Source organism: Phascolarctos cinereus, unplaced genomic scaffold (genome assembly GCF_003287225.1).
Source record: "Phascolarctos cinereus isolate Bilbo 61053 unplaced genomic scaffold, phaCin_HiC Scaffold_2;HRSCAF=192, whole genome shotgun sequence".
Lineage (NCBI taxonomy): Eukaryota > Metazoa > Chordata > Mammalia > Diprotodontia > Phascolarctidae > Phascolarctos > Phascolarctos cinereus.
The window spans coordinates 245,574,095-245,590,416 of NW_027555625.1; the positions used below are offsets into that span (position 1 = coordinate 245,574,095).

The window sequence follows — 16,322 nt, forward strand, 5'->3', positions numbered from 1 at the left end:
TGTTAGTTTCAATTTGTCCAATTCTAATTTTTAACAAATTGTTTTCTTCTGTTAGTTTTTGTACTTCCTTCTCCAGTTGGCCAATTGTACTTTTTAGGGATTTGTTTTCTTCAGTATACTTTTTTTCCAGTTGGCCAATTGTGTTTTTTAAGGACTTGTTTTCTTCAGTGTACTTTTGTGCCAATTGTATCTTTTAAGGACTCTTCTACCTCTCTCATTAGACTTTTAAAATCCTTGTTGAACTCTTCTAAGTTCGTAGTCCCTTTTGATGTTGTGGATGTGGGTTTGTTGACAATGTTGTCCTCTTCAGAATATCTGTCTTGATCTTCACTCTTCTCATAATATGAATCTATGGCGCCTCTCTTTTTTACTCATGGTGTTTCTTTATTCCTTGGCCTTTAAAGAGATTGAGCTCTGCTGCTGGGGAGCAGATGGCACTAACCCAAGCTTCTTGTGTTGGGAGCCTAGGTCTTGGTCACTGGCTTTGTGTTCTGGGTCCTATTATGTTGGCAGTTGGAGGCTGTAGGGTTCTGGCAGCTTACCTGGTGTTGGACTGGCATCAGCAATACTGGAACTTTCAGGAAATTCTAGGTTGCCTGCTTTCCCTTTCCTTTAGTTTTCTTCAGCTCTTTTTAGATGGGTACTGCAGGGTGTTTATCTGACTGGGGCCCCTTGCAGTGCTGACTCCCTTAGTTCTGCTGAGCCACTGGTAGACTCCTTTGCTGTAGAATGCCGAGGCACCTGGTGGTTTTCTGAGCTGGTTTCCACCAGTTCCCACATCTTCACTGAGGCACTCAGAGGTCCAGGTGTTGGTGTTTGCCTGCTCTACCAGCTCTCCTCCTGGTTGGTAGTTGGAGGCTGTAGGGTTCTGGCAGCTTACTGGTATTGGGATAGAATTAGCAAGGCTAGAAGTTTAGGGCAACTCTAGGTTGCTTTCTTCAGCTCCTTTCAGATGAATGCTGCAGGGTGTTTATCCCCCTGGGGCCCTTTGTAATGCTGCTCCCCTTATTTTTGCTGAGGCACTGGGAGACTCATTTGCTGTAGAATGCCGAGGCACCAGATCTCCTCCTGGTGTACTAAAGTAGGTCTTTCTAGAGGCAGCTAGGTGGCATAGTGGATAGAGCACCAGCCCTGAAGTCCGGAGAACCTGAGTTCATATCCGGCCTCAGGCCAAACACTTGACACTTACTGGCTGTGTGACCCTGGGCAAGTCACTTAATCCCAATTGCCAAAAAATAATAATAATAAAGTAGGTCTTTCTGCTAGCTGGCTAGGAGCCTCCCGGTCCATGATGCTTCCCTTATTCCAGGGTAAGAGGGGCTTTCCAGTTAATCCCTCAAGCTACCTGGGCTACTGCACTGCTGCTCCCTGTCTTTCTTCTGGTTCAGCTGCTCCAGGGTTTTTTCTGGGGTGATGTTTTCTGGGCTTTCAAAGGTTGATAGGGGAGGGTAAGAGCAACCACCTTTTTACTCCATCATCTTGGCTCCTGGAAGCAGAACTCCTGGACTGACTTTCTTTAAAACATTTTTTTGCTCTGTGGGATATATCCTTCTGTCCTCTGAACACTTTGAAATCTGCTTTCCCAAAATCCAAGAAACTGTGGCATTCCACATTTACCAAAAAAAAGAAAAATTATTATTTTTTACCCTTTTAGGTGATAAAAAGGATAAAAAGGTGATATAAAGGAAGATTAGATCATTTTGTTTCAGAAAAAAATATGCTTAGTTTTATTTTAAATTCATGGATATATACTATAAATGGAAAGAACAACCACAATCAAAAGTGAATGTTACAAAATTACAAAGAACATAGCCCCAAAGAAGAAATGTAAGAAGACACCTCTACCTCATTCTTTGCAGTGTTGGAATATCCATTGAAGCATTATGTGTGTGTGTGTGTGTGTGTGTGTGTGTGTGTGTGTGTATTAATGTACTCATCAGTTTTTCTGACTTTTTCATCATCTTTTTTCTTTAACAGATGACATTTATTCTAAATATTGGCTAACTGAGAAGCAGAGGGGAGAAATTCTGGTCATGTAAAAATATCAATAAAATATTTTTAATAAAATAAAATGTTTGATTATGAATACTTCCCAACTCATTAACATTCAATAGCTCCCTATTACCCAGTAGGATAAATTACAAACCATTGGCCTGTTATTTTTTGGTCTTATATAGTCTGACTTCAGACTACTTTTCCAGCCTTATTTTAAATTACTCCTTTTTACACACTCTATGTTCCAGTTAACCTGGACTACTAATTGTGTCACTTAATTTGACAAGCTATCTCTTTCCTCCATGCATTCTCCCTAGGCATTCATGATGCCTTAAATTCATTACCTCCTCATCTCTGCCTTTCAGAATCTTCATTTCAAGGATCACCTAAGGTTCCACTTCTTTTATGAAGCTGCCTATAATCCACCCCCACCCCAGGTCAAAAAAAAATGTTCTCTTCCTCCTCAAATCATCTTAGCATATTGTATCTACGAATTCTCCTTTATAACTATTATAGTCTACTTTTATTCAACTTATCTGTGCTTCCTCTCTATCTATTAGTTACAGTATTCTGTGTATATGTCTTCTTCCTGTTAATAGAATTTAAACTCCTTAAGGACAGGAATTTTGTTTCTTTTCATCTGTGTACACCAAGTTCTTGACCTAATAGGTATTTGATGATTACTTGCTGAATTGAATTAAATTGAGTTCATAACAAATGGGGTCAAGCACTTGGAAGAGGCAAGTCATTCAATGCCCCTTGGTCTCTGTTTCCTATTCTGGAAAATGAGGAAGCTAGATAGCAGAATGGATACAACATTGAACTTGAAATAAAATAATCTTGAGTTCAAATTTGGTCTCAGGCACTTAATAACTGTGTGATCATGGCTAAGTCCTTTAATCCTTCTGTGCTTGTTTCTTCATCTGTAAATGGGGATTATGTGTATACCTACTCCACAGGGTCATTGTAGGACCAAATAAGTAATATTTATAAAGCTCTTTGAAAAACTTAAATCACTATATGAATCCTAGCTATTGTTACTACTATAGTTAAAATTAGTGACTGGAAAATATGACCTCTGAGTTTTCTTTTTTTTTTTTGAGGGTGAGGCAATTGGGGTTAAGTGACTTGCCCAGGGTCACATAGCTAGTGAGTGTTGTGTGTCTGACTCCAGATTTGAACTCAGGTCCCCTAACTCTAGGGTTATTGCACTATCCACTGTGCCACCCAGCTGCCCCATTTTTTAAAACTGTAAATCTATGACCCTGTGATTCTATGAAATAATTAGGAGCTTTTTCCAAAAGAAAAAGAATAAGAAATACCATCTGGGTTTTAACCTGTACCTTCTGGGTTTCGATGTGGGCAAACTCCCACCAGGAAACATAAAAGAAAAACTATAAATGAAGCCTCATATTAATAAAAATTGTGGGATAAAGGGTAATTTCACATGGGGAAAGCTGGTTTGTCTTATGGCTGTACCAAACTTACATGCCCTGTACCAAGGTAGTGGGAGCATCAGAAGAGAGAAGGGGACATATACAAGAGATGTCATAAAGGTATAAATGATAAGACTTGACCATTAATTGCATGTAAGAGATGAGAGAGGAAAAAAAGGGATGAAGGATGACTCCTAGGTTATGAGTCCAGGTGACAGGGAGGATGGTTCCCTTTACAGCAATAGGGAAGTTTAGAAGAAGGAAGGGTTTGGGAGGAAAAGATGATGAGTTCAGTCATTGATTCATTTAATAATTTGCACATGCATATAGCAATTTCAGAGTTACAAAGTTACTTGCTTATAGCATCCCTGGGCTTCAGATTCCTCTGACCTGAAGTTCAAAAGGGTTAAGTAACCTACCTAGAGTAACACACCGGAGTCAAGACCCAAAAACAGGTTTCCTGATTCCTATGTCAGCATTTTTTACTGAACAGAGCCCGTGATCTCAAGGAACTTACAATGTGGTTGGGTCTAGGACACAAGAAAAAGTAATTGAGAACAGGAGGCAGGATATTCCTATAGAATGTCCTATAGGATATAGAGCAGGATAGTCACTGCTCTAATTAGGAATTCAGGAAAAGGAAGTGTTGGACTGGATCTGTCCAGGAAGACTTCAAGAATGAGGAAGGCTTTGAATTGGGTCTTGAAGAATGAGTAAGGTTTAGACTGTTGGTTTGTAGATTTAAAATTGGAAGGGATCATAAAGGTCATCTAACGCAATACCCCTATTTTATGGAGGGAAATAAAGGAAAATGATTTGGCTATGATGACAGAGGACTTGACTAGCAGAATTGGTATTCAAACCAAGGTCCTCTGACTCCAAGTCCAGACCTCTAGCCATATGCAGGGCAATACCTAGTTCTTATCTGCAAAAACTTATGCCAGAGGCCATGCATCATGGCATAAGAGGTGTAGCACGGGGTAATGGAAAAGTATACTGGACTGGCAGTAGGGAGACAGGTTTTAACCCTTGCTAGCTGCACAAGCCTGGATGAATCACTAGACCTCTCTGTTCTCTGATCCATAACATCTGGATAGAGACCTTTTTATGACCTACTTCACAAAGATGCTGAGAGAAAAGTGCTTCATAATAATAAAAGGCATTTATATATTGACTTATGGTTTATTTAAAAAAAAGGAAAAAGAAACATAAACCCTGGAGGGGGGGGGTCATTGATTGATACATGACTATCTTCATAAAATTCCATTTTGTTTACATGCCATCACTATTGTAACAGCCTGTACAATGGTAGCAATAAGTTTTCAGAATGAGAAACATTTTCATAAAGCACTATTAACCCCCACACAATGCGATGCACTGCCAAACAGGAGAAAAAACAGCAGGTTGTGGGCTGAAGGGATAATGAGTTAGAAAAGCAGAGAGACAGGTGAAAGAGGTAATTTTCTCTAATGAAAACAGAATCATTCAATGTTTTTCAAGCAGGGCAAAAGGGCTCTAATGGCAAGGACTAATGCACCAATTAGTCCTTTACTACGTCACTCTATGCCCAAGTGTCCTAAGTCATTGGTGATGCAGCAGAAGGCAACTGAACATATTCCTAAAAGTCCTTTCTGGGATAGAGTGGCTTTATAAGAACACTACCTTTATTCAAATTTGCCAATTACAGACTGCCTAGGGCTTGGGCAGGTGTGCTGGCACATTGTGACAAGGAATATTCCTGATAGGCCAGAAAGGAAGGGAAAGGGCCAATGCTTTTTTCTCACCCCCAGTGTTTTCTGGCATACCTAGCGTGCACTCTATACAGCCTCAGTTGCCAATACTGGTCACAGAAAACATTTCAGGTATTGCATATGCGTGATCTCATTGGCTTGGAAACACAATAAGAACAGCTTGTTTTCTTTCACATGGTAGCCATGTCTCAGGATTTTACATACACACACACAGAGACACATACACACACACACATATACACACACATATATACACACATACATATATATGCATATTTATTTTATAAATAAATATGTTATAAATATATGTAATTATATAATATGAAATTTTATAAATAAATATATAGCATATTATATCATAAATATATATTTTCCTGAGATATGGCTACCATGTGAAAGAAAACATACATGCATGTGTACGTGTATATATTACACACACACACATATATATATATATATACATATGTATATATATGCGTATGCATGCACGCACTAGCATGTATGCAGTATTCACTCCCAGGCTGTTACGAAAGAGGATTGCTGCCTTTCACCTCCTAACTGTCCACATGGGAGTGACATTTTGAGAGATAGTTGTCTCTTGTTTGCACATTGTTGCTTTTTCTTGTCAGTTCAGTCCTATGCCAGATCTCCTTTGACCTCTGATGCTGTTAACAGATCTTGCTTCCCTTGTTTTAGCCTTTTGTCTTGTCCTGTGAGGAGCTTTCTCATGCCATGCACAGTTTTCTGACCTCTAAGATACAAGCTGAGGGACAGGAGAAGCCATCCTGCAGGCTGACATTGGAAACCCAGTCCATCATCATAGCAACTTTGACTCTATCCTCTTGTATTTGTGAAAAATCCTCATTCTTCCTTTGAAACACAATGAAAGAGATTCAGAACCAAGAAACTGTGTATTTTAACCATTTCAATACTATCTGAATGAGTAGCTTAAATGGATGGAAAATTGGTTTTCTTGAACGGTGGTTTACTGATGAGCAATATTCTCTTTGTCCATTAAACATTTCATCAGCAATGGAATAGCCATCCTTAAGAGATAGAAAGGGAATTCATACTTCTCCATGAAAATTCATATCCTAGAATTTTGGAATAAAAAGAGACTTTAGTGACCAGTTAATTCAACTTGTAGCTGGAAAATAATTTTTCCTATCATGCATATAACAAGTGATTGCCACCCTTTGCTGAAACCAGCAAGGGAGAAATCAGCATTTCCCAAGGCAATTCATTCCATTTCTCTGATAATTCTATGGGTTAGGAAGTTGATTTTGTTTACATCTAACCTACCTTTGCTTCTTGCCTTTTCCACCCATTATTCCTAGTGCTATAATTTGAAACCAAGCAATGTCTACAGAATTATTTCTATGAAGTTTGGATTCAGTCAAAGGACCACATTTGAGGACCTAGAGAGTCACGTGTGGCCTTCAGGCCACATGTTCCCCACCCTTTATATGTAACAGCCCTTCAAAGAGTCACTATCTTATCTTCTTTAAATTTTGGCTTCTCCAAAGTAAAAAAAAAAAATCGTTTTAATTTCTCTTCAAATGGCATGACCTTGAGGACTTTCACTTTCCTAGATGCCCTCCTGTGACAATTCTTCAACTTAGCAAATGCTTTTCCAAAAACAATGCATCCCAAACTGAACACCCTTGGATTTTAAGCATACTGAGATGCAGCAAAGTTGCCTTTCAGTATGGTACGTTTTGATCTTTGTGACTGGAGTTTATAAGAGATAAAATTGGAAGATGGAACATGCTCAGGGAAAGGAGATCAGTGAACTTTTAGAAGGGCATATTGTGACAACTAGGATTTGTTGCAGCTCTAAGTTCTGAAGCCCAATAACCCAATAAAGTGTCTGTTAGATTTAGGAAGCTGAGAAAGGAGAGGAAAACATCTTAAAGAACCAGTCAAGGAAGGGAAAAGTTGCTCATCCTTCATGTCTGAAGCTGACCAATGATGCCACAATGGTGGAGTAAAATAGTGAATGATGGGTAATGTCTTGACTTGCATATGAATTGAATTCTTAACCTGTGCATGAATTTGATTTGAGTGAGGCAGAATTTCACAAGTTATCTGTCTTACTCTCTCTTCCAGAATCATTGAAGTCCAATGGCCCAATAAAAGTCAAGATGATGCTAATGGCCCAGGATGCAGTGGATGACCTTGGTGTCTTCAATGTCTGACCAAATTCTAAGCATTCCACAGCACCTGCTTCAGCTCTTTTCAAGGCCGTTGAAACAAACTGTTCTCATCCACTCATTCTGCCAGGGGAAGTCTTCACTTGCTTGCGGTAGACATCCGCTTAACTCACCAATGAGTTTGTCTCTTGTCGGTTACCCTCACCCTAGTTTAGACTGTGTGCTGAGAAGGTTTACTGGGGTGTGAATGCTATAGTTTCTTGGAACCACAGGTGACAGCCCAGTGCCCCCATATGTCAGTGAGATTTAGGGACGTGAGAAAGGAGAGAAAGGCATCTTAGAGAACCAGTTAAGGAAGGAAAAAATAGTCTGCAGCCTAACACCCCAATTAAGATTTCTCAGAATCAGAAAGTAGAAAGTCAGGACAGAAGAAAAGGTAAAGAGATTGGTACCAATTGTGCAAGTTGGGGTGGGGGAGGGGAGAAATGGTGGGGAGATGTCAAGCTCTTTTCCAGGATAAATATAACAAATTTAGAAATATTTGTGAGAGGACAATGTGAGAAATTTTTTTAAAAAGTATGGATCATTGTTGAAGGGGGTGTGGCTGGGAAGGTATATAAAATTCTTTCCAAAACTATCTTGTTTCAAGAACCTATACACTTGAACACTATTAGAATTTAGAGATATAAAGACAATGCAAAATGTGAGGATGTTTTGGGGGAGAGGGAAGAGGATGAGTGATGTGCTCCAGAATACCAAGTGTTGGAAACTCTACAGTGTTTGCACTTTCCTGGACCACTCTAAAAGTTGCCACCCTCATCCATGTTGGTTTCTTAGCAACTAAATACTTGACTAATATTCCATTTTTCCCTAGTGCTTTAAGAGCTGAAAGATATTAATTCCAAACAAGACATCTAAATTGTTACTCTGACAACTTAGGTACTAAACCTTTCATAGATTAAATGATGAAATATTATATTAAAAATAACCTTTAGTAATTTCCTCTAGCCTTCCCTAGACATGGGTTTTTGAATTAACCCCCCAACTCCATTCTGCACTGTACATGCCAACTGTTAATGGTTTGCAAAACACCGCTAAAGGAAGCAGAGAGTTAATCGAGAGATGATAGGTTGTGCGTATCATAAACTATTATTAACAATCACAGTGCCCAATGATCTCAAACCATAAGGGAGAAGGGAGAAAGCTATTGCAGATGAAAAGGAGACATCTATAATTGAAAACCCTTGTCAGTGGGATTGGCACTGTGGAGCTCTGGCACTGTTTTTAATATGTATTTGTTGACATAAATTGGAGGTGACAGTCATTGGGGAGTACATATAAAAGTATGAAGAAAAGTGGCAACAAAAGGTCCAATATTCCACCAGAGACTGCCCACTGTACAGTGATGTGAGGTATAAATTACATGAAGAGTGGTTCAAGTATTATAAAGTGGGGCTGACTTCACTTTCATTTCTGTTCCTATGTTCAAGAAACACTTCCTCACCAAGCACTTACTTGGTTTAAAGAAACCCACAATCTAGAGTTGGAAGGGAATCCAGAAGTCATCTAATTTAAGCTAGAACAGGAAACCTCTTTAAAACATCCCCCAACAAGCAGTCAGCCAATCTCTCCATAAGGTCTCCAGTAAAGGACATTCCATTATTCCCCTAGGTAGCCTTTCCACTTAGGAACAGTTGTAAATGTTGAGAAGCTTTTCCTTACATGTCAAATCAAGCCCTGCCTCTCTAAAGCTTCCATCTGTTGCTTCTTGTTCTTCCCTCCTCCCTACATCCCTGTCCCCCCCATCAAGACTAGCAGCATAAACATAACCCTCTTTCACATGATACCCTTAAAAACTTGAAGACAACTATTAGATTCACCTCAATCTTTTGTTCTCCAGTTTAGGTACTACCTATTTTTTAAAAAAACTGCTTTTAAATAACTGCTCAGTATCTTCACCATACTGTTACCCTATATTTGATATTCCTCCAGTTAGACAATGTCCTTCATAGAAGATGGGGCCCAGAACCGAACACAGTACTCCACATGTGATAATATGGTCCTGCCTTTTTTTGTCTTACTCAGACCGCACATGGAGTATTAGGTTTAGTTTTATTTGTAATGAATTTAGCACAATGTTTAACTTATAATAGGCACTATATAAATGCTTCTTCCCTTCTGGGCACCACACTTTAGGAAAGACATTGCTTGAGATTGTTGAGAGAAGGACAATCCAAAGATGAAGGACTTTAGCTTTATTCCATTTGAGGATCATTTCAAGGAATGGTGAGGTTTCTAAACCTAGGGAAGAGAGACTCGAGGAAACCATAAATCTTTTTGAGTGTTTAAAAGAACTGTTGCCTACAAGTGGGATTAGACTTGATCCAGAGGACAGAAGTAGGAACAATGGATAGAAACATTGAGAGAGAGAGAGAAGAGAGAGAGAGAGAGAGAGAGAGAGAGAGAGAGAGAGAGCAAAGAGAGACAGAGACAGAGAAACAGAGAGAGACAGACAGAGAGACAGAGAGGAGGAGGAGGAGGAGGAGGAGGAGCAAATTTGTATTATGCAAAAAATTGCCTAACAATTACAGGTCTACACAGCAAAATGAGTTGTCTCAGAATTTAGTGGCTACCCTACATATAAGGTCTTCAAACGAAGTCTAGAGAACTACTAATCAATTATAATGTCTGTCCCTTGATGGCAGGGACTTTTTTTTTTAATCTTTGTATCCCCAAAGTACAGCATAGTGCTTTATAAATGGTATTTACCTAGTACAAGCTTATTGGACTGCACTGATAGAAGACTCTAGATGTTGTATGATGTCTCTTGAATTTCTGAAATTCTGTGATTCTTCTTTTGGTAATTATTAAGCATAGTATAGCAGGGTAATTATATCTCTTATTTTGGAAAGTGCCACTCTTAATGCAATCTAAGAATGTGTCAGTTTTTCAGGCTAATCATAATGTTGGACAACACAAATTCATTCTGAAATCACAGTTTACTATACTATCTACTTCTTCCATAGATTTTCCACAAGAATATTTATCTAACCCGTCCTCCCTACCTTGTACTTGTACCACTTTTTTTTGGAAACCTGGATATAACTTTGTATGTATCTTTATTAATTTCCACTTCTTGAATTTGGATAGCCTGCTGAAACCTTTTTGGATCCTGACTCGGTCCTCCAACAAGTTAGTTACCAATTCTCCAATCAAACTCCATACCATCTCCAAATATGATAAACCTAGCATCTCTGTCTCTATCCCTTACAACATTAAATAACATAATGCCAAGAACAAATCCCTGGACCATTTCACCAGAGATCTCCCTCCAGGTTGTCATTGATCCATTAATCATTACTCTTTGGATATAATCATTTGAGTTTTCAGTCCAACTAACTCTACTATCCATATTTTTTTTCATTTTACTCCCAAAAGATACTAAGAGAATTTATCAAAAATATTGATTAAATACAAGTATACTCATGTATACTTCCTTTTTTTCTTTCTTAGTGAACACCGCTTTCTTTTCTAAATTTTCAAAAGCCACTTTTTTCCCACAATATATTCTATAATTTCAGCAGGAATTGTAGTTTGGCTTATTGTTTGTTGAATTCATTCTCTTCTTTTTTGTGAAAATCAACACACTATCTTAACATCTTGAGTCCTGTAGTACTTCTTATTTTCAAACAGTTTTTCAACGATCAGTCATATTGGGTTAACAATTATATCCTCCAATTCATTCATTACTTTCATTATAGTTTTCCAGTTCTAATGAGTTGAAACTAAACAACTAGATGTTCTCTTACTATCTAATCTTTGGTTTAAGCATTTGAAGAATTAGTATGATCTTATATTCAGTAAGCATATTGCAATTTATTAGAACAAAGTTATTGTTCAATGTAATTCTAGAAAATAAATGACCTTGGGCTAATGATTCAGATATAACTCCACCTGGTGAGTAATTCTGGTATTATTCTTAGCGAATTAAACTCCTTTGCTGGAGAATCAACACAGTAACATGATGTCGTCCTGCAGGCTTAAGGAAGGCAACACTAAAATCATACAATCAAAAGCCCATGTGAAACTTTGTGCCACATAGAAACACAGAAAGATTTTGGGGAGAAACCCAACATTTCCTTATCAATTATACTTATCATGTTGAAATATTTAAAAGTATAATTATTTTTCAGCATCACATCCAAGCTTTACAAAAATTGATGCTATTAGGGAATAACCAATGAAAACCTATGGTCATAGGGATCTTGACCAAGAGTCTAAGTTTTGGTGAGAGGAAGTCAAAGAAGAGCCATTTACACTGGCAACATGACTTGGAGATGCCCAAAGAGTGGCATGACAGGGTTTGTGCCTGATGAGATAAAATTAAAGCTCACCAATTTAGAACCCAGAGTCCCAGGAGCAAAAGTCTGAATTTCATTGGGAGCAGGAAAGCTGGAATATACACTTGGAGGTGACCGAGAAGTGAATCATTGGCATTGGTCCTAATGCCAGTGGACCCATAGGTCCTAACTGCCCCTAATTAATATAGGGGAAAACAAGGATGACCTCTGTCTGGAATGTTATTTGATATAGTGCTAGCAATACTATGTACCCAGTACTTACAACACTGTATGTAGCACTATAACAATAGCTACTATACCAATGCATTGATATGTTAGAGAGCATTATCCTGTATTACATAATAAACTATCATGCAATATACTGTATCATAATATAGCATACTCTTATAATATATACTAAGGAGGCAGCATGATGCAATGGAAACAGAATTGGATAGGAGAAAAAAGATATTAGTTCAAATATTAGACTTTCTACTTACTTCTTCTGTGACCTTGGCTAATTCATCTATCCTCCTGGTCTTCAGTTTTCCTATAAATAAAATGATGGGATTAAAATAGAGGCCTATTGTGTCTCTTCAAGCTTTAAAACTATGACCATAGGATATTTTACTATAACTTATAGCAATGAGGAAAAGAAACTCGAGGAAGAAACATAACTGGAGAGGTTATAAAATAATTCTTATTTGCAAATTACATATATATATATATATATATATATATATATATATATATATATATATATATATATATATATATAAATTTTTGCTTATGACTCTGGGGAATCAATGAGGAAACTACCAAAAATAATGGTCATCAACACTAACAACATATAAAAGAAATCCACAATATGATCCTCATTTTAACAAGTACATGGAAGAAAGGCAGAAGAAATTGCATTTAAAATAACTACAATTGATCTACCAACATAAACAAAAGGCATATATCAACACAACTAAAATAGTGTTTCTAGAAATAAAGGACAATATAAATAACTAGAGATTCTTAATTTCCATTGATGATATTATAAAAAAGATGATATAATATCAATAAATCAACCAATAAAAATTTATTACATGCTTACTACTTGGCAGATACTTTTCCAAGAACTAGGGGTATAAAGAAATTTTAATCTATATATAAAGCACTAAGCTAATCAAATTATCAAGAAGTTATTTTATAAGAGTATTAGTCAAGTAATTCAAGGGAAATGATGAAATGAATTAGAATGAAGGAATCCTAATATTATCAGATCTCAAATAATGTCAAAAAACAATTATTTTCAATTCAAACTTATAATGCTATAAATATAACATATATACATACACATATACACACGTACATGTGCGTATAGGAACATATGCATAAATACATAGTTTTGTGTGTGTGCATGCATTCAGACATAGATATATCAATGTAGACCAGTGAAATAGACTAGAGAACAAGCTAGAATAAAATGAGTTCTGTAGTCCATTGGCCGAATGTTTGATAAACCAAACGATACAAATTAATCAAAAAGGATCATTTTATTCAGGGCAAACTGGAAGGCAATTTGAAAGAAAATGGGATTAAGCCAATTTCTTACTCAATATGAAACAATAAATTCTAAATGGAAAATTAATCTAGATTTCAAAAGTCAAAAGCAAAAAAAAATGTTTAAAAAAATTAGAGAACAATGGAAGGCCATAGTGTTTTAAACTATACTTAGGGGGGAAATTCATAACCAGACAAGGGAGCAATAATTTAAAGAATAAAAAATAAAACTTTTAGTATATGAAATTAAAAAGCTCTTTCAGGAACAAAATCAATGTGGCTAGAATAAGAAAATAATTTGTAGAGAGGAAGATATTTGCTCCTAGCATCTCTGGGAGAAAAGTCTTTTTTTTCATTATATATAGGGAATTAACACAATTATTAAGACCAAGATACAGTCTCAAAAAGATATATAGCTACAAAGTTTTCAAAAGAAGAATGGAAAACTATAAAAAACTTTGGCAGGGGGAGGGAGGGAAAGGCCAAAATCATTAATATTAAAGAACTATAAATTAATATATAGCTAATTTGCACATAGTTGTTTGGGTATTTTCCTCCCCAATAGACAATGACCTCCTTGCAAACAGAGATTGACTTTTTTACCTTTCTTTCTGTGACTATAGCTTAGTACAATTCATGGGAAATAGCAGACTTAATAAATAATCATTGATTGACTGGCCGACTAATTAAAACACTTATGACATATCAGTTAATGCCCACCAAATTGTCAAAAATGTTAATATTTGCAAAAACTAAATGATGGAGAGACCAGGTAATGTAGTAATGAATCAGTACAACCTTTCTAGAGACCCATTTGGAATTATTTGTTTTTTCAGCTTGAAAACATCAGTTTTTATTACAAACCTAAATATGGTTTAGAAAGTTTAATGCTTCCTTTATAAACAATAATATATTATATATAATATTTAATATTTTTTATATACTTATTTCCACATTTTACAGAGTTCCTATAGCAGTGTGGACTGAAGAGAAGGAATCATGATCAGACAGGAAAGAAGTGGCAGCAATTATTTCAGGAAGGATGGGTGCAAGCACATGACAGCAAACAGGGCATGTTCCTGACTTTTGCAGCCAAAGAGTTCCACGGGGTTTATGAAAGAAATGGGTACATGGTAACTCTGTTATTATTTCATCCTTAATATGTTCACTGCAGCAGATAGCACAGCACTGTTTCTGACCAACAGCAGTGCAATCTTCTGCAACAATGGTCTGTGGAAGACAGGTAATGCTTTCATTGCTGGCAGGTGGATGAGCATGATCAACATCAACTGCAACTAAATGCGCCAGAGCTGTCTCCATAGCCTGGACTAATCACTCTTCTAATGCCATGTATGTAAGGAACTGAGGATCCACATGATAAATTGTTTGGGCAACTCCTAAACCATCACCAAATTCATCCAGGAGCCCTGTTTGGAAAGAGTATTCTGGGTAATCTTCTGCAGAACCACTACTGTTACTCTGCAGCTCAGGTTCTTGTTCCTCTTTTCCTGGTAGAGTCTCCCAGCTGTCATCACTTGAAGACTGGTCTTTTTCTCTAGCAGAAAAAATGAGGCAAAGAAGCAGACCATTCCCCATCACTGCATTCTGAATTATCTTCACCTTTGTAGTTGTATCTGTAATAATCTTCAAAACTATTCCAAAAAAGTGTTATCATCTAGAATGGTTTGCCTTTCTTGAACAGTTACGATTTCTGGTTTAATTTGATTATATTTCATTTTCTTGTGTGCTCTTTCATAGTCTCTTGAGTAAAAGAACATACTTGGATTTTCTTTTTTGTCTTTGAAGCTTTTCAAAAGACCTTCTGAATGGTTTCCCTCAGCTTCTGAGTTCTCTCACTACCTCTCAATATTGTTTTTTTCATACTCATCACTACTAAAAAAAATTTTCGTGACCACCTGGCTTGAACCTGTCTGCTTTCTAACTTTGGGTCTCACTACCAATTCAGATGAATTTCCCTGGTTCTTCTTTCCATCACTGGTATTTAATTCATTATGAACATCCACTGGAGTTCTCATTGGAACTTCAATTCCTCTGTCTCTCACAAACGGAATAGTCTAGGCATTTCTTTGTAACAGCTTCATCTTCAGCAGAAGACCGACCTCTCAAGTGTCCTGTTATTGTGATGTACAAATTCAGTATCATTACTGAAATATTTCAGTAATGAGACTATGGCTCTTTTTTCAAACCCTTCTCTTAGATTATAAGTGGAGAACTTAGGTTGTAAACCACTGAGAAAATCTACCCCCTTTTCCAGGTCAGACAGCATATCATCCAACGTTTCCTGAAATTTGCCAGTTTCCATTTTTACTGTGGAAATACCAATTTGGCTATTGTCCTCTCCATCACTGCTATCTGACTCATAAGAGTCAATATTTACAAAAGCAATTCCATTTTTGACATAGGAAACATTATACTTTCTTGGAGTGTACCATGATGAGTAATCAGAACTATTATCAAGATTCAAACTGCTCCCTGAAGTCTCACTGCCTTCCAAACTATGATGTATAGCAGAAAATTGTGATGGACTTCTCTCAGTAGCTTGAGGCAGTGCTGCTTTACAAATGAAACTTCAGCTCCAACATTTTCTAATAAAGGTATGCCTGATAATGAATGGCAAACTTGAACCAGTGGACAGCAGCCTTGATACTCCAGGTGTTCCAATAGGATGATGCCTTTTTCTACTGAACATCATCCAGTTGCAATCCTTCACATTCACCATTCTCTTGAATTGAACTCCTTTCTTGATTGGTTAAAGATGGTTTAAAATTGACATACGCATGTCAATTTTTCCATACCTCCTGCCTCTTATTGTCTGATAGCCTTTAGCTGATTTTTGCCAGGTAGGTTTTCCAGATTCCTGACCCATTGCTTCTGGGTATTGATGTTATGGAAGAGAACAGTGTTCCTGCTCTTGCTGGCCCTTATTGTATCTAAATGTATGAAGACCCACAGCAATCTAAGCCGGGAGCAGTGCAGGTTCCTTCGCCCGCCACTGACTCCTCCCCACGTAAGGCGACAGCTCACCATTTGTAATTATGGAGAAGTAATTAAATTGTTCATACCCTGAAAGCCAGT

General features: G+C 37.2%; 1 pseudogene; it reads right to left on the reverse strand.

The window, feature by feature from the left end:
- Positions 1 to 14,183: 14,183 nt before the first annotated feature.
- On the reverse strand, positions 14,184 to 16,113 carry LOC110205099 (E3 ubiquitin-protein ligase Praja-2 pseudogene; annotated as a pseudogene).
- Positions 16,114 to 16,322: the final 209 nt, after the last annotated feature.